Source organism: Dipodomys merriami, unplaced genomic scaffold, assembly GCF_024711535.1.
Source record: "Dipodomys merriami isolate MVZ:Mamm:240054 unplaced genomic scaffold, mDipMer1.0.p SCAF_12, whole genome shotgun sequence".
NCBI lineage: Eukaryota > Metazoa > Chordata > Mammalia > Rodentia > Heteromyidae > Dipodomys > Dipodomys merriami.
The window spans coordinates 37,013,544-37,036,383 of record NW_027202493.1 but is presented as its reverse complement, the minus strand read 5'-3'; the positions used below and the strand labels follow the sequence as shown (position 1 = coordinate 37,036,383).

The 22,840-nt window shown below is 41.3% G+C and overlaps 1 protein-coding gene across 4 annotated transcripts in view; it reads left to right on the top strand.

Moving 5' to 3' along the window:
* Csgalnact1 (chondroitin sulfate N-acetylgalactosaminyltransferase 1) overlaps positions 1 to 22,840 on the top strand; it is a 204,184-nt gene that overhangs the window by 21,292 nt on the left and 160,052 nt on the right. The window contains exon 1 of one of the 4 annotated variants that reach the window (XM_070016567.1): positions 20,098 to 20,140. The exons of the other annotated variants lie outside the window; for them this stretch is intronic. The gene's annotated coding sequence lies outside the window, so the exon portion shown is untranslated. Of the gene's footprint in view, positions 1 to 20,097; positions 20,141 to 22,840 lie in introns of those variants that run through there. 4 annotated transcript variants of the gene reach the window in all.

Below are 22,840 nucleotides of genomic sequence, written 5' to 3'. Positions count from 1 at the left end.
TTAACAAAGCGGAACATCTGTAGTTACCTAGCATAAGCAGTTTCTTGATTGCCATCGTGATTGGAAGTCCCCAGTGTGCATATTCTGTTAGTTGGCTTTCCCTGGCAGCTTATAGCTGCCCTGTTTACTGGAGGCTCTTCTGCTTGAGCCTTCACAATTCTTTGGTTGGTTCATGGAGTTCACACCTAGGCCTGGTGATGGGGAGAGTTGGAGAGAGCGTGAGCACATTTAGTGTGATTTTGGCTTTGTATTTCTCAAGGATTGTGCCTTCTGATCTTCTGTAGCATTTGTAGATGACAGCAGTGACTGGCTGCAAGATCTTTCAACATTCTGTGGGCACTCGCAGAAAGATCTGGGAGCTTTGGAAGACTTATCTGGGGGAACTACTTTGAGGCCTTACTATGGGTGCACACAGAAGACAGCAGGTGACACCAGTGTCCTGGTCCCACCTGTGTCCTCGGAGAGGTGGAAGCATTGGGAAATGAAAACGGCTGCTTCCTCATTAAGATATCAAGAAGGTCCCAGTACAGGAGCCTGGAAAGTTCTGCATGGCACACTGCTCAGAGTTTCCTTCTGATTGCTTCCCCGTCAGGGAGTTTAGGAACCCTTCTACCACCCTTTTCTTTTCTTTCTTTCTTTTCTTTTTTTTGTCAGTCCTGAAGCTTGAACTCTGGGCCTGGGCACTGTCCCTGTGTTCTTCAGCTCAAAGCCAGCACTCTACTGCTTGAGCCACAATGCCACTTCTGGTTTTCTAGTGGTTTATTGGAGATAAGAGTCTCATGGACTTTCCTACCCGGGCTAGCTTTGAACCATGATCCTCAGATCTCAGCCTCCTGAGTAGCTAGGAGTAAAGGCGTGAGCCACCATCGCCATGCTTCTGTCACCCTTTTCTGTGTGGGCAGGACTGAAGGCAAGGACAGTGTGGGGGAAAGAATGGAGTGTGTACCACAGGTCTCTAGCACCTCAGAGAAAGACAATGTCAAACAGAGGTGAAATGAATGAAAAGCCTTTTACTTGCCTTGCTAAGGTCTCAGACTCTCCCATTTGAAAAGGATCTCTTTATCTAGTCTAGCTGGCCTGCTGCTGGTCCTTCAAGCATCTCTACAACATACTGAGTTGTCCAGTCTGCACTTGAATATACCTAAGGATAGCAAACTCACTACTTTCCAAGACAAGCCATTCAGAATCTAGATGGCTCCACGTGAATGAGTTCCTTATGATTTCTTTTTCTTTCCTTTCTTTTTTTGGGAGGTGGTGGGATGTAGCGTTTGAACTCAGGGCCTGGTACTCTACCATTTGACTACTCCTTCAAATCCTTTTGCTTACAGTTACTTTTCAAGCAAGGTTTTATCCTTTTTGCCTTGGTTGGTGATCCTCCTATCCCCATCTTCTGCATAGCTGGGATCACAGATGTGCATTCATCTATGATGCTTTGAGATAGGGCAGTACAAACGTTTTGCTTGGGCCTGCCTTAAACAGTGGTGTTCCTTTCTCTGCCTTCTCTGTAGCTGGAATTACTGGGATAAACAACTGCCTACCCTATTATATAATATCCTTTGTTTTCACCTATAGGTCCTTCGTTCTGCCCTTTAGATGAATGAAAAACAACGCATAAAGGATAGATAACAGTTTGCAGATGAGCATTACATGCAACAATGAAGTCCAGTCATGTAACAAGCAAATAAATCAATACGGGTCAGAGTGAACTGAGATTCCCTCTGAATTCTTAACTCCTTCTTAACATGCTTGCCCAAGAGTTCTGGACTTGTAGGCATTTATTTTTAAAAGGCAATGCCTTTTGCCCTTTAACAGTGGGACATTCTGACGTCAATGAGTTGTATCTGGGAGGCCATATTTAAAAGGCTCATATTGTTATGGAAATAGGGGATATTTTGGAAGAAAAAATTGGAGGGCGTTTGTCATAATTGCCTTGGGAAGTCTATGCATCAGCTTAGATGAGGAAGGGACAGTAAACTAAGAGCCTGAGAATTTTTTCTTTTCAAGCAGTCTGAGCTTCCTCCTTGCTGGAAGGACAGTTGGATTTTCATTCAGCTTGAATGGCCCACGCCAGATGTGTGTGAGTTTAGTCTTCTGGAGGGTAAAGAAAGGGTTATTTAATATTTTTTTTAAAAAAATTCCCCCACAGTGTAGTAATACACACCTAAAATCATTCCAGAATTTTTGGAAGAAATTGTAAGCAAGTATTAAAACTTGAGAAGTGAATTAACAACCACCTTTTCATGAGGTGAAGGTGTGTCTTCTCAATGAATGAATGGTACTTTATTCCATAGTGGCATAAATCGTGGGTTGCAATGTGGAGTGAGCAAGCAGGTCTAAGTTAGTGTGTGTGGGGCTGTATCAGCATGTGTGTGTGCATGTGTGTGTGCATGTGCTGGGATTAGAGGGAGCTTATGCAAACGAGACTGAAAGTCTAACCTAGACTCACCCAACCTTCCACCAAAGAGTTCAAGCACATCTTGGGGTTTCTCAAGCAGATCATTCTCCCAATGAATATTTTCCACTGTGTGAACAAAGGTTTGGATATTTCACTTAGTCTTATCTTTGTGCACTTATTTTTTAGGGCTGACTTATAAATGTGTCCAGTTTTTACCCAATCGAATAGCTGGACTACAATTGTGGGGAAAAAAAATGAGTCTACGTCTTTTAATTAATCTGGATGAGATCAGGCACATTCGGGGTGGTATGTAATGTGGAAATTATGGTAGGATTTCCTGCATCCCTGTCACCATGAGTGTTTTATGTTCATCAGTCTTAATTTCATGGCCACCTTGTGAGATAAGCACTACCACTTAGCTCCTTTTTACAGATGGGGAAACTGAGGCATTGAGGGGTTGAATAACTTTCTCAGGCCTCACTACTGAGAAGGGTTGGAGCCCAGATTTGAGCCTCAGTGTCTGGCTTCAGTGTAAGCTTTCAATCGCTGGTGACAGAGGCTCTTAGAGCCTAGCTAGGGGATGTACTGGCATCTTGTAGTAGCCTCTTCCTTCTATTAGTTGGGATAAAACTGAGATGTCACCACAGAGACTTCATATAGTTTTAGTAGCTTCAGAAAGTATGTATGCTTCTCATACCATCTAAAGGAAAAAGCCAAGGTGGCCAGGACAGGGGTACTGCATGGAGTCTTAGAAGGGCTCAGGTTCTTTCCAGTTACTTTCTATCATCCCCAGGGAGCTACTAGCATCCATGAGAGTTGGGTGGTGGCCATAGCAGATTCTACCCATAGAGAAGGGGAAGGAAGTAAAAGTGGCCTGCCATATTTCGGTCATCTTCCATTGGACCAATGAGCCATCATTGGTCATGTGACCACACGTACCTGCCAAGAAGGATGGGAAATGCAGTCTGGCCATAGGATACGGAGAACTGAAAGTTGCCACCATGTTCAAACAAAAGGACACTTCATTTACCTTGATAGAAATAACCTGTTGTCAGTATATGAAATCTTGAAGGAAGTAAAAGTTACTCCTAAAAGAGTGGACCTTTTTTTTTTTTTAAACTGCCTACCACCTACTCTCTCACAAAGCCTCAATTTCTAAATTTCCATTTTGGGAACCATGTCTTCTGCTGGGAAGGCAAGACTTTCTGGAAGCAGAGAGAGGGGGAGGGAAGGAGGGAGGATGGAAGGGAAGAAGAGGGAGAGGGAGAGAATACAGCAAGGAACCAGGGCAGGACATAGTCCTCAAGGACATGTCCCCAGAAACATACTTCCTCTAACCAGGTTCTACCTTCCACCTTGCCCCATCTCTCAGTAATACCATCATATTATGAATCCACACAGGATTAATCCATTCATTACCAAGAAGCCATCATGATCTATTTATCATGGTGACCAACACAACAAACCGAAGCACCAGAGGTAGGTAGATCATGTGACTTAGGTTGGGCCTGGATCCTTCCCAGGAATTTCTGGGGTGTAAAAATGTTGGACTTTCTTAATTCCTTATGATGGTTTCTTGACCCGCATCCCTGAGTAAGGATGTTCTTGAAGTTGCTTATTTAGAAATTGTCCAGAGTTGCTGCTATTTCTTGCTTTGGAAGCTTGATTTCCCAGCTTTCAGTCCCACAAGCTCCCAATGTCCTAATGGTAGTCCTTTTGTTGAAGTTAGTCAGCACTGGTTCCTGGAGTTTGCAGAGTTAAAGAGCCTAGCTGATACACCATCCAGTGGCCATCTTTGCTAACAGTTGTTGGACTTTCCTTCTGTTCTCTTTTGTATTTACAGCCAGTGTTATGTTTTTAATATCTTACACCCATCCCCAAATGTTATATCTGGTCACTATAGCTACTAATAAGTATCTAAGCCTTGAACATTACTAAGTGAATAAGTGGTAAATGTTCCCACCTCTGAAAACATCCAGTAGATGCTAATTAGCTCGATTTAATCATTTCACAGTATGTACACAGACCACAGCATCATTTTGTACAACATAAATATATTCTTTTTTTCCTTGCTAATCGTACCTCATCAGAGGGAAAAGCAAGAATAAAAGTGAAAGCAAAAATTAACAGGAGAAAAGATAAAGGTAAATTTATTTCCATTTCACAAAAGTAGAAGTATAATATTAGATTGCATAGATGTATCATATTTATTAGGATAGTTGATTTTTTATAGTATACATAAACATGGTTAGAATACCACATTTTAGAATCATGGGTCATTTGTTAAAAGGTCTTAAATATTGTTAAAAGAACTTAACTTTTACTTAAAATCTGTAACCATTTATGATACAGTTTTAATCCAAATGCTTGGCATGTCTATGTTTTCTAACACACAGGGGATTCAGGCAGAATTACCAGTGCTTTCTTAGGGAATTCAAGGCCTTGTAACTTTTGTTAGGTAATGTGTAAAACTTCAGGTTTTCTTGAAACAGAGGAATTTTTTTTTTAGATAGTGAAATGTCTGTATAATATTTTAATGACATGTATGTGCCATTATTTATTCATTCAAATCCATTGTACCAGTCAGCTTCTGGTCACTCTAATGGGGTGCCTGAGGTGATTAGTTTATAAGAGAAAAGATTGTTTTGCTTATGCTTTTGTAGATTCGAGTCTATGCCCTGACCTCTGTGGATGCCACGCATCTCTGGCAAGAGGGTCACAACAGAACCATTCACCTACTGCAACAGGAAGACAGAGAGATGGAAAGATTGGAGGATCCTGTTCTCCAGTAATGAATGACTACTTCTGCAAGAAAAATGTCTCTGATTGTTAAAGATAGGCTGCTTAGTTAAGAATAGACATATGGGTCAGAGCTCTATTTCAAATGGACTGTTTATATTTTCATTTGGATTTAGGACCAGGGCTGTTTATGGATCATAATATAGCCACTTGAATTTTCCAAAGTGTTTTTAGAATCTTCCCATGCATGCCACCATTCAGTGATGCAAGTGTATTATTAAACTTAATTATAAGCTTCTGAAAGGAGGCCCTTTTTCTAAAAAAGAAAGTCACAGTTCCTTTGTGCCAGAAACAAACTTGTTGACTGCCTTCCTCCCCAGACCTCCCTGTCTCTCCCATACCTTTGATTTTTGTTGTTCCTAACATGGGCCACTCAGTTGTGACAATGGCATACACCCCACCCTCTTTGCTTCCTCTTGCTGAGAAAAAAACAGTTTATTTGAGGTTTGCATTTTTTGAATCAACTGTGGTATTCCAACAGGATGAAGATTATGTGATGTTTATGGAGATATAATTGTGTGTGTGTGTGTGTGTGTGTGTGTACGCGTGCGCCAGTACTGGGGCTTGAACTCAGGGCCTGGGTGGTGTCCCTTAACTTTTTGTTCAAGGCTGGTGCTCTACTCTTGTTCTACAGCTCTCTTCCTGTTTTTAGTGTTTAATTGGAAATAAAAATCTCATGGACTTTCTAGCCCAGGCTGATTTCAAACCACCATTCTCAGATCTTAGCTTCCATTAGATTACAGATGTGAGCCTCTATAGGCTGACCTGATCGTAATTATATTTTTCTAATGATCAGCATAATAACATTTTTTCTTGTTATTGTCTTCATTAGCATGTTAAAAATACTGAGCACACAGAGATGATATTATGCTCAACTTCTTAAGAGTTAAGTCAAATGGCTCCTCTCAGTTTTTGTTTTGTTTTGTTTTTGTTTTTTTTTTGTCAGTTGTGGGGCTTGAACTGTAGGCCTGGGCACTGTCCCTGAGCCTCTTCAGATCAACGATAGCACTCTACCACTTGAGCTACAGAACCACTTCCAGCCTTTTCTGTTTATGTGGTGCTGAGGAATCGAACCCAGGGCCTCATGCATGCAAGGCAAGTGCTCTACCACTGAGCCACCTTCCCAGCCCTCCTTTCAGTTTTAAGGATTGAACATAAGGGATGTAAAGGTTGGTTTTAAATTTTGATATCAGTTTATTGAGTCTTTGGATCAGAGCTCTCTTTAGACATGGGGGAGGGAGGAGTTCCCAAGACACCTGACTAAATAGATATGCAAATAGAAGAGGTTTTCTCTAAGGCAGAGATGATTGAAAAAGGAAAAAGACCTTGTAATTGCCCATCTAATCTTTATCCCCAGAGTAGAGGTTGGTGGCAGGGAATGACAGCCTGGAAAATCCAAATATTCTAGTTGCTCCAAAGAGACTTGTAGCACTGTTATACCGCCCTCATTCCCGTTTCCCCAGCAACGTTCTGAGAGTTACTTGGCTTCCCTCATTGCAGATCTTGCAAATGGGGGAAATTGTGCTGGGATGGGATTTGCCACCCCCAATGGAGAATTGATGTCTCTCTCAAGCCTAGTCTGGTTAGCAGGGTCACTCTATCTGAGTGACAACACAGCATTTCTGGGTTTGCTAAGCTCCTCAGTGATATTGGACCAGCACAGTGGAACTCCCACAGGATGGCCAGCCAGATGGCAGGTGGTGGGCACAGGCTCCTGGCTGCACACTGCTCTATTACCACCCATCGGCACTGTGCCAGGAGATGTTGGGGAGTTACATGGTTAGATGTGCATTCAGATCCAGACCGTGCTACCTGAGGTGGTGTTTAACCTGGCCAGGTTACAGTTTTCTTGATGATCCTGGCCTGTGGTAAGAAGCATCCAGAAATTTTAGCTGCTTGGATTATTATTTTAACTATCTATACGCATCCTAAGACCCTACAAGCCAAGTGAGTAATTAATTTATTTATCTATGAGCAATGTTGATGAAGACACTCAAGGTGTCTAGCACAGTGCAGTGTGGGCATGTGGACAGAAAATCCTGAACCAGGCAGGCAGAGCAGCCTCAAGGCTGGATGCTATCTTGCTGCCTTCTAGGTTTTTCTACCTGCTTTCTTCTCTAATTAAGAAAAATAAATACTGATTTTCAACTAATTTGAAGTATAAACAAGATGCTTCTCTTGAGCTGAATTTAAGCTGGAATCAATTAATTATCTTTAAATTGTGAGAAAAAAAATTCAATGCAAACTTTCTGGCTTTGCTTGCTTGAAGATTTATTTGCTCACTTAGTATTGATATAGCCAGCCTTTGAAGACATCTTATGGTTGTAACATTTTAGATTTGCATTTTTATTTTGTCTGTACCAGGGTATTTTGTGTGTGTGTGGGGGGGGGGGGAGAGGGTACTGAGGATCAAACCCCAGCTGGCCTTATGCTTGCTAGGTAAACATTCTAGCACTTGAATCACACCTTATGCCCTTTTCTTTTGCATTAGTGTTTTTTCAGACAGATTTTTGTGCCTCCTACCATGATTCTTCTACCTGTGGCTCCTTTATCGCTGGGATTATAGGTGTGCACCATTCCACCCAGCTAGTTGGTAAAGGTGCAGTTCCCGTACCTTTCCTAGCTGACCTGAGTCCATGATACTCCCAAACTCCATCTCCTGAGTAACTGGGATTACAGGCTTGTAATACAAGTCTAGCTTTTATTTTATTTTGGAGATGAGCTCTTACTACTTTTTTTTTAACCTAAAGCTGGCTTTAGACTCATGATCCGCCTTCCACCTCCTGAGTAGCTGGAGTTACAGATGTTGGCCACGATGAGGGAAATTCTTTTTATAGCTTTTACTTTGTCTTTGGAATGGCTATGCTAAGGAATACATTTAATAATCCATGGCACTGGATATGTAGAAGCAATAGCCAAAGCCAAAAGTTTGCATGTGTTCATTTGCATATGTCACCCAGTTCATTAAACATAAACGTGTTTTCAGTGTAATGCCTGGCATTATTCAACTGGTAATGTAAGAAGACATAACTATCATATTGAATTTAACCCTCAGATGACAAACACTGAAGTTTGTGGATTTGCCTTTGTCATTGCTAGTTTCATTCGAGAATGATAGCTTCTATACTTCCTCGGCATGGGGAAGGCAGGGCTCATTCGTGTATCCAGGGGACCAGTTTTAAGGTCTCCAAGATGTTGTTTACAAGGAAAACCAAGGGGCCTTGGGAGAAAAGGTGCAGACCAGGCAGGTGGTCTTGTGCCTGTCAGCTTTAGAGAGGAGACAGAATTGATCCCTGGCAAGCTTCTTGGCCTGGTCCCCAAGGGCCATGACACCCCAGAATAAATGGAAAATACTAAATAGGAAATAATGACTAGAAAAATCCTAAATGGAGCCTCAAGGGGGGAAAGGCCAACAGCACCTGGCAGCTGTTTCATTACCTCCCCAGTATCCTGGACTCCAGAAGCCTGCCTCCTTCATCTGGGGCCACCTTGAGTCAGAGACTTGGCGTGCTTGCAGCTGGGATTAGTGTTGCCATCACTGAGACCTTGGGCTTGGAGAGGAAGACATGACAGCTATCCTCAGCTTGGTTCTTTGGTGTCAGCCTTGAATGCCAAACCCAATGGGACCATCGCATGGTAGCTCAGGGAGGGAGAGGCTTGGAGGCACTGTTTGGTTGCTGTGTCTGTGACTGGTGCCTCATGCCCAGCCTCTGTAGCCTGGGAAAAGGGCTTTTCAGTGCAGTGTGTGTGTTTCCTTGGCTGCCCCTGCCTGTAGGATCTCCAAGAGGCAAAGTCTGAGGTCTTCAGGCCACTGTACGAGGTGTAGGGCTAGAGTAGACTTGGGTTCCTCATTGAGGGTTTGGTTGGTATGGTTTAAAACCATGTACCCTTCCCTGGGTCCCTAGGGCATGAGCCAGCAGCACCCAAATCTCTTAGGGAGAAAGGGAGGGCGAGAGGGGAGGAAAGAGAGAGGGATGAGGGGAGGGTGGTAGAGAGAAAGGAGAACCTTTCCTCTTTGGGTGCTGAGGACACATTTCTAGGACCTTCTGGGAGGTGGACGGGAAGCGGGAGGGGGAGGGTGTAGAGAAGTAGAACACAGAATTCTCATGCCCATACCCAGCCCAGCCATGTCCCCTGTCCTGCTTGGGGAAGGCCAGTGACTGTGCAGCAGTACCACTCAGATGCGCATTTCGTACCATCTCATTGGTGCAGATATTTTTCTCTTGGAATTCAGTGTCTTGGCAGGAGGTATGATAAATATGCTATTTTCATATGACATGGCTCAGTGTAAATGCTTTTAGTGCAAAGCCATCTCTCCCTCCTTTGGCCTTTCTGAACACCCCAGCTGTGGCTCTCAAGCTCATCACATGACAGCTGGATTGTGACATTATTCCTCTGAGTTTCCTATTTCCCTCTGATAGATGGAGGACTGTGATCATATCTTATTTATCCCTTATCATTAAGCCTCTCCACCTCCTGGTCACCAGGGACTAAGTTTGGCTTTGTGTAATGAAAAACCTAACACTGGATAGAAATGTAAGGCTCATTTTCCCCGCTCTATAGTGAGAGGAGCAGGCTTGGAGGCTCAGGACTGGTGCCAGGGTCCCCACATCCTGTACCTTCTCTACGTTCTTTGGGTTTACAAAATTACTTCTGTAGTTCTGTCTTTGTCTCCACCTTCCTGGAGATAAGAAGATGCAATGATGAAGCCAAGATCAGCAGTTTCTGAAGAGCACTGGCGATTGGGGTTAAACTCGGGGTCTAGAGTTTGCTAGGCAGGGACTGCCACTTGAGCCATGCCTCTACTTTTTTTGTTCTGGTTATTTTTGAGGTAGGAGTCACATTTCATCCCTCACCAGCCTGCACTGAGATCCTCCTACTTGTACTTTCCTGTTGATGGAGGTTACCAGAAAAAAGCCACAGAGCACAGCTACTGTGCTTCTCCTATAGCTGAAATGATAGACAGCTGCCACCATGCCAGGCCAATCCATGGTTGAGAGGAACATTTAGGCCCAGGCTGTCTTCAAACTGAGATGCCTCTATTTCTTGTCTCCCAAGTAGCTAGGATTACAAGGCTTGAGCCACCACACCTTCTACTTGTGTGGTGGAGTAACCCTTATTCAAACTCTTGGACCAGAAGTAGTTCAGAGTTCTGTACAAAGTTATGGAATACCTTGATATTTCCAATAATATCTTTCTATCACAGAACAGGAAAAAAGCATGTTTGGAGACTTAGGCCCCACATGGGGAATCTGCTGGTGTGAACACAGGGCCTGAACAAAGGTCCCTTTGCTACTCACTGTGGATGTGCTTGTGTGGGGGAATCTGGATGTGTGTGCAGTCACAGGAGGCCCTGAATGAACTATGTGTTGTGTGTCTGTTTTTGAGTGGGACCTGTCACATGGAGAATTTTCCATCCATCTGTGTGGCATTACATTATCCCTTGAAAGCTTTAGGATTTTTGGAGCATTTCAAATGTTGGATTTTTGAATATAGGCTGCTCAGCCATTATAAGGAAAATGATAGTTTTTCCAGAAGGCCCTGACTCCTAATGGTTGTTCACCTCTCACTGGCCAGAAGGATGCTATATGGTCGCCCTTGATGCTAGGGAAGCCTAGGAAATGGAAATGAGGCATTTTTTTATTGTTGTTGTCCCCCCCCCCCCAATCCTGGGGCTTAAACTCAGGGACTTGGTGCTGTCCCTGACCATTTGTGTTCAAAGCTAGCATTCTACCACTTGAGCTACAGCTCTACTTCTGGCTTTTTGGTGATTATTTGGGGACAAAAGTTTTACAAACTTTCCTTCCTCAGATCTCAGCCTCCTGAGAAGGTTTACAGGCTCAGCTGTTGTTTTGTTTTGTTTTTGTTTTTGTTTTTTAAAGAAGATATATTGCTGCCTGGAACAAAGTCAAAGTTAATAAAGAAAGGAAAACTCAGTATGGATAGCTAGCATTGTGTGACATTCTCCTCGAGTATCTAGGATTAAAAGGTATGAACCAGTGGTGCCTGGTGCATTTTTACTTTTTCTTTTCAGTACTGGGGATTGAGCTCTGGGCCTTGCACATACAAGGCAGGTAATATACCATCTCCAGCTCCTCCAGCTTAATATATTTTATGTGATCATAAGAAGAAAGTAAAACCTACTACTGTATATGTCAGGTCCACGGTGATCAAGTAATTGTACCTCATCTCAGAAGTGTCATGAGATTAACAGTAATTGTGATGGTTATGCTTCATTGTCAACTTGACTGGGTTGAGAAATTTGGAGGAGACTAGTTGGAGCACAGGAATGTGTCTATGATAGGTTTCCTGTGATGATTAGATCATGAGGGCTTTGACTTAATGAACAGATTCCTTCTTTGATGGACTTCTAATCTGATGGCATTATTGGGAGGTGGTTGAAAATAGAGGGTCTGGTTGGAGGAGTCTATCATTGGGGGCCAGTCCTTGAGGGTCATATTTTACCTTGACCTTTTCCTTTATTCCCTTTCTCTGCTTCCTGACCTCCATGAGAAGAACTGTTCTATTCTGCACACTCTCCCCACCGTGATGGATGAGGCCAAGATAAGTGATTTCCTACCTTTGAGTTGTGCTCGTGTGTTTTGGTCACAGCGATGATAAAAATTACTAATGTATTATATCTATATATCTATATATCTATATATATATGTATAATTGTGAATTTTAAGTTAGGCAGAGAATATAGAAGCACTGGAGCATTGAGACGGGGACTCAGTAAAAGGTAACCCCTTCCCTATTCTCTGCTAGAAGCAATTTTTTTCTTAAGTGGTATTTATACCAAAGCACTAACCTTTATGCAGGGCTTATCATACACATGATCTCACTGAATCTTCACAGCAATCCTGTGAATGAAGTGCTAATTTCCCCCTGTTTACCTCCACTGATGCTTAGAGATTGCAGTCATTTTCCACAGGCCATGAAGCTACTGAGAGGGAACTGTAGATTTAATATAGGACCCTTGATCCTTAATTATACCTAATTATGATTGGATTCTAAAACCTGGCAGAAAAGGTCTTGGTGGACCTTAACCTTCTGTACTGTTTGGAAGACAGTATAAAAATGCAAAAGGGAAATGTTAATTTTTTAAAAAAAGGAAAATATTTGTACTATATTATCATAAAATGTGTGGTTTTGCTTGAGATATAAGATAAGCATGTGTATAGGAATTATGTAATAGTGAGCCAAGATTGACCCTCTAGGAATCCCTTTTTTATTCCATTAGGTAAGGTAAAAATATATCGAGAGATACACCACCTGCCAGATGGATAGTGCTAATTGATAGAAAGCAAACAGGTGCAGCACTCTGAGCCTGCAGAAAGGGGAAGTGACATATGGATGAGGGTTAAGGAATGCTTTTAATGGGTGAGGAATCCTCAGAGGTGGATTTTGACATTTGGAGGTAAGCAGGAAGGTCGTTCTTGGTGCAGGGAATAGGATGAACATGCAAAGAGGCAGTTGGTTTCCAGGTAGAAGAGTGGAGGATAGAAAGAACTTCCCTCTCAACTGCACAATAACTAAAAGCTGGACAAGCAGCAGATTGACTGCTGGTGATCCTATGGGGATGCTGGGCTTGCAAGGACCGCTGTGTGGTGAGTTGGGCTCAGCACTGACTAACCTGGGTAAGAAGCTGGCAACATGGTTAAGAAGAGTTCCTGTGGGTGGGGTTGGGAAAGTTGGTGGAGAGAGTTGGTGGCATTGGTCAAGATATGTTACTCTGATTTGTTGGATTGAAACTCCCTTTGTACAACTTCTCAGAAATGATAAATTAGAATTAAAAAAGAAGAGTTCAGCCTGCGTGACTGGAGAATTGGGGCATGTGGGTTGAGTGAGGAGAGCCCCAGGGGGCTGGAAACATGGAGGCTCTGCACATGGTAGGTGTTTCCTTCTTGTGTCCCACCAGTTAGTCACAGACAAGATTGGAGAGTTTAGAGAATGCATTCTAATGGGGCAGAACTGAAAAGGAAATAGAAGCTGGGGTGTTGGTGGGGAAGAGAAACTGCCTACACCCTTCTTCTGTGTCTCCTGTAATCCAAATTTTTTTCTTTGGCAGAGGGGCAACAAGTGTTACCATCTTCAGGTCAATGAAATTCAACAGGAGCCAGGGAAAGAGAATAGGGAAAAAGAAATCTACATTTCCAGCTGGACTCAGGACTAGACTTGACAGAAGGATAGAACTTCCAAAAACATCTCCCTCCCATTGCAATGTCTCGGAATTCAGTATTGCCTAGACCGAGGTTTAATCAAAACTCCAGTGGATACACTCGGACCTTGCTCCCTGCCACGAGGATAGACATGGAGCCACAGGGAATTTGTGAGAGGCATACAGCCCTTCTTTGAGGCTGGAACAAAGACTTAAGGCTCAGAGTGCAGCCGCACAGACAGACAAACTTCCAAGAGGAGCTTTATGATGACAATATGAAATCAGCCCAGGTAGTATATTTTAGTATTGTTTTTGGGTCTCATGTATTAATGTAAGGGCATAAATGCTAATTATCTCAAAAGCAGACAGTAACAAGAAGAAGTAATTATGGCATTCCTATCTGGTTGAACACATTTGCAAGAAGTGTTAAAGGAAGAATTTCCCTCTGGAAACAGGCTTTCCTGCCTTTGTTTTCTTGTTTCCCAGTGGAAAAGCACTGAGAACAGTAATACAGCCTTACCCACCATTCTCTACAATGAATAGATATTAGTGTTGTGTAGTGTTTGCTGAATAGTCTTCTTCAATGAAAGAAGAAATCATGGCTTCCATTGGAATGGACTCTGCTTTCTTCCCTCCCTGCTAAAGGAACATCTGAGGTCACTGGGCATGTAACCCTTACGGTGGTTCATCTCTTTTTCACATCTCTCCTGCATACAGCTTTGTGATCTAGGCTGTAAATAAATAAAGCAGACATCTGACTGCAGTTGCCTGCTGAATGGACTTCTTTTTGTTTTTTCAGATGATAATTATTCCTTGACACATAGCGATAAACCCTATCCATTTCTCATATATAGTCATGGTGTGTTAATTTTTAACTATGCATTTTATAGACTGGCAGAAACAATTATAGTTAATTTATGGCTTTTTATACTAATATACACATATATGTCTGTATATATATATATATATGTGTGTGTGTGCATATATATATAATTTAGAACTGACTTTAAATCAGAAGTCATAGATCATTTACAGGGATCGAGATTAAGCTGGTTAATTAGGATATATTCCTAGAAATATTCCTATGGGAGAGAACTCAAGCCTTCTTGAATCAGAAGTAATTAATTATTTACATCACCTGTGGGCCCAGCTCAGCCTGGGCTGCATTTGGCTTGGATGCCTGGATGGATGGAGCCGATGTTTCTCCAAGGCCTCTCAACCCGGAGGGCCTCCCTGCTTCAGCTCTGAGCTCAGTCCACGATTCCCAAATGCAGGGGAACTTAGCCTTCCTTCTACAGGACCTGAGTGTCCACATTTAGGCCACACCTCCTCTGAGAGGCCATCCCTGACAATCCCATCTCAAATAGTCCCCAACCCTCTCCAGCAGACCTTGCAATCTCTCCTTTTCCTTCCTAGTCCTAGAGTCATCCGAGACTGCCTGTTAATGTCTTTGCTTTTTGATCGTCTCTGAGTCTCTTCATTAGAAGCTCCCTGAGGTAGGACTTTGCTTTCTTATTCTACCTGGTGTCCAAGTCAGTGCCTGATACAATGTCATCATGCACTACATTTTCAATGACAGTCAATCATAGGCTGCATGTATAGTGATAGTCCCAAAAGATTCCAAACTGTAGTGATATACTGGCCATCTTAGTTTGTGTAAGCATGCAACAGTGAACTTCTTCCTAATTATATACTTCGCAAGCCATATTCCTATCATTAGGGGACCCATGATTGCATATGTAAAAATTCATTAAGGAGAATAAATTCTAACATCAAGATGCATCTGGTTAAGCCCTTTTATTTAAGACCTAAGGACCAAATGGAAGTGTTTTCTTCTGATTGTATCTCACTTCCCCTCTCGTTTATTCTCTATTTAGCTCATCTTCTCTTGGTAGGACTCCCCTACGCCAGAATGACCTCTCCCCAACTCCTAATTTGTAGACAGTGACTAAAAATAAAAATGGCCTCCATCTTGGATACTGTTTCTACTTGCTGTGTCTCCTTCCTGTCTCTGAATTACATGAAAGAGAATCATGGCTAAATAGGTTAGCAACTGTGGACTGACGGTGTCCTCAGGTTCACAGAGCGATTCACTGGGACTTAAAGGTTGTAATTGTTAGGTTTAATTATATAGTGTGTTTGCACATGGACCCTCTTGATCTGTCAACCTACCAAGAATTTCCTGGCGTTAGCACAAGCATTTCCATTGACAGAGTTGGTTGCACAACTATTTCCATTGACAGCGTTGGTGTTTCTAAATCCTCTTTAACCTCTTGCTACCTTTCTCTTGAGCTACCTTGTGGATTTACCTGACTTGGATTAATGTGGTTGTCCATGGGGAAATGGGTGCCTCAGGTTGAGCGGATGTTTTGCTGCTGAAGAACTTCCCTCCTTCGCTCCTTCCTGTTTCTCTCACATCCTTAGGGCTGCAAGTTTTCCTTTTGCGAAATCTCAATAGCCTGGAGACTGTCCTTGCGTGTTGAGGAAGACATGTGAGGACTCATCCCACAATGTTTCACACCCATGGAAGGCCCCTGACCTCCACATGGCCCAGCTGCTCTTTTCTCTTCCAGGTTCCCATGATTCCTCCCCTTCCTTTATGGTTGGGGGCTAACAGGAGTGCTTCTGGGTGTTTTGTGGACATAGGGCTGGGAAAGTACCTCCTTTCTACCTGATTCAGTGTCTTCCAGTTTCTGACTTTAGTGCTTGCATTTTTCAGCTGCTTGACTCCCTGGGCTGCAGTGATCCAGAGTCTCGGGAGGCTTTCATCAATCCCACCACCGTTTTCCTCTTAGGAAGTAATGCTTCCTGTGAGGACAAGGAGGAAACTGCTTGTGGGGAGAGAGAATCAGACTGAGCTAGGCTTATATTACTCACACAGGGCAAGGATTTTACCCTGTTACTGGCTCCCTTCAGAACACAAAGCCAGTTCTCTTCACTTTGAGTGGGGAAGGGTTGGCGGATTCACCAACAAAGAGGGCTGCAGATAACTCTCCCATTCAAATTGTTTCATTCTGTAGTTTTCTCTGAGGGTAATTTTACCTTTGTCCTTGTGTCAGGGAGGAGATTCTGGGATTTTGGAATTCATGTAGTACAAGGTTGTTGAAGACATTTTTGGAAGAAACTGAATAATCAGTCTTGCCTTGTTATTCAGCATTGCCTTGTTATTCAGAAGGTTTTCCTAGTTTTGCAATTTTACTTATATATTAAAGGTAAAATAACAGTATATAATTTTGCAAGTTTCTCCTAAAATTTTCTCTCAGTTAAAAATTTACCACAAGAGCTTTTACTTTCTGAAAAATTTTCAAAATTATGTAATTGAACAGATGCATGAAAATGTCCTATAGAACAATTTTTGAGCATTTAAATTGGATTCAGTTTCTCCCCAAGTTGATGAAATTCTTAAATTTGAGCATTTGAATAAATATCTGATATCTTATGGTACTTTCCAAGAAGCAGAATTACTAAATTAAGCATTTAGTTTTCTTTTTCCCTCTACCTTCCTGTTCTTCTCTTTTTTTTTCTCTTCACTCACCTTCTTCTCTTTCCATCCTCCCCTTCCTTCTTTCTCTGGCATAGAGATAAAATCCAGGGCCTTGTGCTGTATCACTGAGCTACACGTACAGCTTAAACCCTTTAAAGTATATATTTTGATGTTTTGATATACATTGTGCAATGGTCACCAAAATCAAGTTACACTGTACATACACTGTACAAAGTGTGTGTGGGGCACACTAAATGAGAGTACTTGAGATCTAGTTTCTTGGAAAATTTTATGTGTATAATGCGTTATGATTGACTGGTTGCTGTACCACATATTAGTTATCTAGAACTTACATTTTAACCAAAAGTTTTCCTTCTTTGACCATCTTTCTTTTTTTTTTCCCCACACCCTGATCTTACCTGGCAACCACACTTCTACTTTTTTCTTTGCATTTGGCTCTTGTAGATTCTATATTTAAGTAAAATTGTTCACTATTCATGTGCCTGACTTATTGCATTTAGTATAACATTCTCTTAAGTTCATGCATGTTTTCACAAATGACCTTTTTAAAGACTGAATAATATTCCATTGTATATCTCTACCATATTTTTGCTTATCCATGAATCCATTTATACTAATTAAAATATGCATACAACTTAAAGTTGTAGTGGGTACATGAGTGAAGATTTCTTTTTGAGTAAGTGGCATATTTCATTTGCATATGTACTCAAGACAGGAGGTTGCTAGATCATACTGTACGTCTTCTTTTAATTTTTTGAGGCCTGTTGATACTGTCTTCAATTATAGCTATATCAATTCCCGTTTGGACTGTCAAGGCTGCCTTTCTTTATGACTTCCTTGTGAAGGCTGTCCTCCCGGGTATGAAATAGGATCTCTTCCTGGTTTTGATTGGCAAGGAATCTTGTAAACTTGAAATCTGCTATTAGTGAAATTTGATATTTCAGAAAAATAGGAAATTTCTCCTCCATATAATAATGTCTAAAAGAGTTGTATGATTCAAACACTCCCATCCCTATTTCCTATCTTCTCTGGCAACATATTCATCTAATGCTTTGTTTTCCCAGGGATTGGGGATAAGAGAAGAAGAAAAGGGAGAATGACTTACTGATTTCCCTCATTAACCATTAAATATGGCTAATTCAGAGCATTCTCCTGCTTTCATTCATTGAAACCTTAAAAAAATAAAATCCCTCATGTAGCATTGTATGTTAGCCCTATTCAGACATAGATGATGTAGATGCTATTCTCGAGATGCTTCTAGCTAGTCAGAATGAAGGGACAGCGCATTGGGTAAGAGGCCTCTCAGAACTGCCTGCGACAGGAGGGGAGAAAGCTCCCTGAAGAACCCTGGTATAACTTCTCTTCAGGGAGTTAAAAATGAATCTTACTGAGGAGCTGTAGGTTTGGGTGTATTGTGCATGACTTGATTTAGAATAGGGAATTCTGAATAAAAAGAAGCAGGCAACAATGCGTCTAGTGGGAACTGTGTCATGAGGATAACTTGCATGAATTGGAGCATTTTCCCATGCCTAGTGTCAATTCTCCACTTACCTGCCTCTTCTGATGGGCAGTCCTGAGTCAGCTGGATTGATCTGGCTGGGTTTGTGTTGATCAATAAATCACTAGGACAGTGACCTCAGATTATACGGACCCCTGGGCCCTAGGAAGTATGTGGCTTTTTTTTTCTTCTTTCCATGCATCCTTAGGGTTATAAGCCTCCTTTTTGTAAAGTATTCTAGCCTGAGACTGCACATAGTGATCATTTTTGTCAGATGAGTTATATGGGGTGATGAAATATATCAAAAAGAGGGGGTCCAGGTGGGGAGGTGTAGGATCCAGTCCTGAGCTTAAGTCTATGTGGGGGATTCCCAGGGCTATACTTGTTCTCCTGGGGGGAGAGGAAAAGCCCAGCCCTGCCCCACCCCCAGCTGACCTGTGGCAGCTCAGCCTTTGTCTACAGAGCATGCTTAATGAGGCCTGTGGTCCCTTTACCAGCAGGACTTTTTTTTTTTTTTTTTTCCATTTTAAGGTTTTTATGTAAAGCACAATTATCTTGAGAGAATAGCTTGAAAAGAAAATTAAGCTAGAATAGGTCCATTTTCAGATCATTGTTCTGCCGTATTTCAACATGTCCTTAATGTAGTAATCCAAAGTCATTATGATTTTCTTCCATTTGACTTTGCAAAATATACATTTGTTCTTAGTTAGCACATGACATTCTAGAGGTAGCATTGGGTTTTGATGCTAAGTATGTAATGGACTAGTGTTCTAATCTGAATACTCCAACGTGTATCATTTTTTTTTTTTGGCAGAGGGCAGGGAGAGGGCAGGGAGTGGGCAGGGAGTAGAAAACATTTGGAAGCTTCTAGGTTTTCTGAAACATACAGTACATGATTGCTATCTGTAGTCACTTCATTATGCTGTAGTACACGGAACTTGTTCTTCTTATCTGTATCTTAGTATCTGTTGACTTGAGTTTTGAGGACCAGGTGTGGTGCACTGGTAGGTGGAGCTAAGGGAAGAATGGACTGTTCTGGCAGCTTAAGCTTGTGTGGGGCAGGTGTTAGGTTGAAAGTCCCAAGTGAAGGCAGGGCTTAACTAGTGGCTTAGTGGAATGAGAAAGGGGTGCTGGGAAGGTGGGAAGGGGCTCTAAGCAAGTCCAGGCCAAAGAATTGCTAGATTCATGATGGCACTTTCATATACTCTGTTCCAATCATGTGTTAAATGTCACTGTCTCCTAGTCACCAGTAGGTCCCTTGAAGGCAGTCTTGATTTCATTCTTGCTTATACCCTTGATTCATTGCCCGCTCCATGTTCCTATTGCTCAGTGAAGCACCCAGAACATGGAACATACACATTCATTATTTTTTGAAAGAAAACTGAAAGAATATGATGACAAGTTGAATGAATGATACATACAAGAATTTCATGTCCTCTAAAGCAGGCTCAGCAAACTAAAGCAAATCTGCCTGCTATGTGGAGTTCCCAACCAGCTGAGACAGGTTTTTATAGGTGAACATTTAAATCTGATATGGGGAACACTAACCTTGAACCCCAATTATAAGGACTATTATCTCTCCCCAAAGGATTTCCATCTCCCTCATTCCTCAACCTCCAATATAAAATATTCCACTCAATTGACAATTGACAATATATTTTGCACTTCATCCGTAATTAGGAAATTGTTGGTTGTTTTCTAACATAAGTATGACATAATACTCTTAATTTTATCTCTAGACCCACACAATTCAGAATATTTGGCCTTCTGATCATGCATTAGGTAAGTTTGCTGACCAAAGCTCCAAAACGTTAATGACATAATATTATTCCTGTTACTGCTACTGTTTGTTTCCTGACAGGTTGTGAATTCCAAAAATGTAAAAGGTTTCTAGTGTACTTGTCTGATTAAATGGGATAAATTTTGTGAAGCAGTTTTCCTTTTACCTGTTCTGAAATCTAATTTAGTGGACAGAACAGCTAATTAGTGACTTTAATATATGGCTTATGGTACTTCACTTGCTAGTTTATATAAGGTTATAGATTAAACTATAAGTTAGGTTGGGGATCAAATCCTTTTCACATTTGTTAGGTTCCTAAATTTCTTAGGAAAATGATCCTGGACACAGGTATCTAATTATTCACAATGTCATGGAGATAATTGAACTTGGCACTTGCCATAAGCAGTACTTTCTACACATTTAAAAAAAAAGGATATTTGCAGGTCTATGTCTGCAGATATATATTTGCTAGTGGCCTTGAATCTTTATATTATATTCAGAGTGATTTCCTGATCATGTTTCATTTTATTAAGACAATAAATAAAACAATACATAAAACTTAATGCTGTTGTTTCTCATTAGCTGTAATATCTTTGTGATGAGATGAAATCTCATGCAGTGTAATGCTTGATTTTTTTTTGTTCTCATATTCTGTCAGGCAAGATCGTTTAGAACTACTACCACATCTTCTGTACTGAAGGAAAAAGCTTCTGACTCCAATTTAAAAAAAAAGTGCATTACTCATGTGAAACCTTAGTAATTTTTGGAGTGGATTCTAAATCACTCACATTCCCTTGTTTTGATATTGTTGTTTCTTTTTAATTCACAATCTATGCCCCAAGCTTCAAGATCACCTCCCAAGTAATTTGAAAAATCTAAAAGTGTGTGTGTGTGTGTGTGTGTGTGTGTGTGTGTGTGTGTGTGTTAATCATGCTTTAATTTTGCCTCGAATTAAATCTGCATTTCTTAGGCTGTTTATTTCTTTTCTTTTCTTTTCTTTTCCTTTCTTTTTTTTTTGAGTGAATGGTGTAGTCAATTTAATTGGAGCATTTTAGGCTGAGAAGGAACTTCTGATTTAGCCCAGCCTTGTCACTTTACAAAGAAGAAGCTGAGGCCAGAAAAGAAATTATGAAATCCACTCTGGTCCCATGAAGAGTTAGTAGCTAAGCAGAGACAAGAACCAGGATGAGATTCAAATGCTAAAATTTTGTTGTTGGGTTGTAGATTTTTCAGGGATGAAACCATCCGGATACTTGAAAGGGAAGAAATAATAGAAGTCCAACATAATTTAAAGTACTGTGATTCAAATTATTTCCACTTGTGTAGAAACTTGAAATTTAATCAGTCATTTTATGAAATTAACAATGCATCTTAGAACTGCACCGAGTTACACATTGATGTTAATATAGACATATTTTATTAGGCTTCAATATCATTGTTAAGAGTTGGATGCCCTTAAAAATCCCAGAATCTCTCAACTTCGGAATACAAGTGAGCAGAGCAACAGAGGCTCTCTGTTGGCCCCAGGGGCTCATGGGTATCTTTTTTTTTTGGACTGCAGAATGGGTGGAATTTTGGCTGCTTTTCACACCTGAGAGCTGCACATACCATCTTTGCCTCTGGGTAGGCTGGCACAGACTCTTGGGGAATTTTGTGCCTTTGTGCAATGGAATACTTTAGAAAACAACATGCATCTCTATGGCTATCTCTTTTCTGTTTTCTTTTTATTAATGTATCTTTTCCACTTGAGCCATGCCTCTACTTCTGCTTTTTTCCCCCTGGTTACTTGGAAATAAAGTTTGTCACAGACTTTTCTTCCAAGGCTGGCTTTGACCCAGGATCCTCAGAGCTTAGCCTCCTGAGAAGCTAAGATTACAGGTGTAAACCTCCAGTGCCTGGAGCAACTACAGAAGGGCTCTTAAGCCTGCATTAAAGTAGCTGATCACTGCTAGCAGTTTATATAACATTTAAGGAACCCCATGTGTTCCCTAGTCTAGAAGATCTCATGGCTCCTAACTGAACCTTTTCAAGACCCACAATGTGGTATGCATAGGTATAAATACCATGCTGAATGCTCAGGAAAAGTCTCTGCCTTTTCTGGTCCTGGCTTCAATCCTAAGTCAGCAACATCATGATCCTTGTTATATTCAATCATCTGTTTTCTTTTGTTTTTGACTTTCTGAAACATTCATTAAGAGTGTTGAGCTTCTGAAGGTTGGTTGTTAAGGATAATTCAGTGCTTTCTTTTGGAATTCAGGACTTGAAACAAGGCCCAGTCTCTCTCCAAAACAAGAAGTACCAAGGGAGGACTGTCATTACACTGTACTTAGTGCACTTACATGGGTATTGCCAAAAGCATTATCGTTTTCTAGAACACTGTGTTCTGACTTGAGTTTGTACATCTGTTGTCTCTTTGTAGCCAACAGCAAGCAAAAGTTGTGAAAAGATCAGGTGAGCTTGAATTTTTCAAGTCAACAATTTTCTTTTGCCTGATTAACAGACATTCTCTTAATGGCATATGCTGAGTTCAGGATGGGTAGATGGTAGGTATCAATAGAGACCATCTTGCTCCAGGAAGCTAGAGTTTGATGTGTACCAAATCTGGGTGATGGAGGTCTTGGGCTGACTTCAGGGCACCATTGAATAGAGTAGTGACAAAACATACTGATCACCAGAAAGTAATAAGTAAAAATCTAAAATAA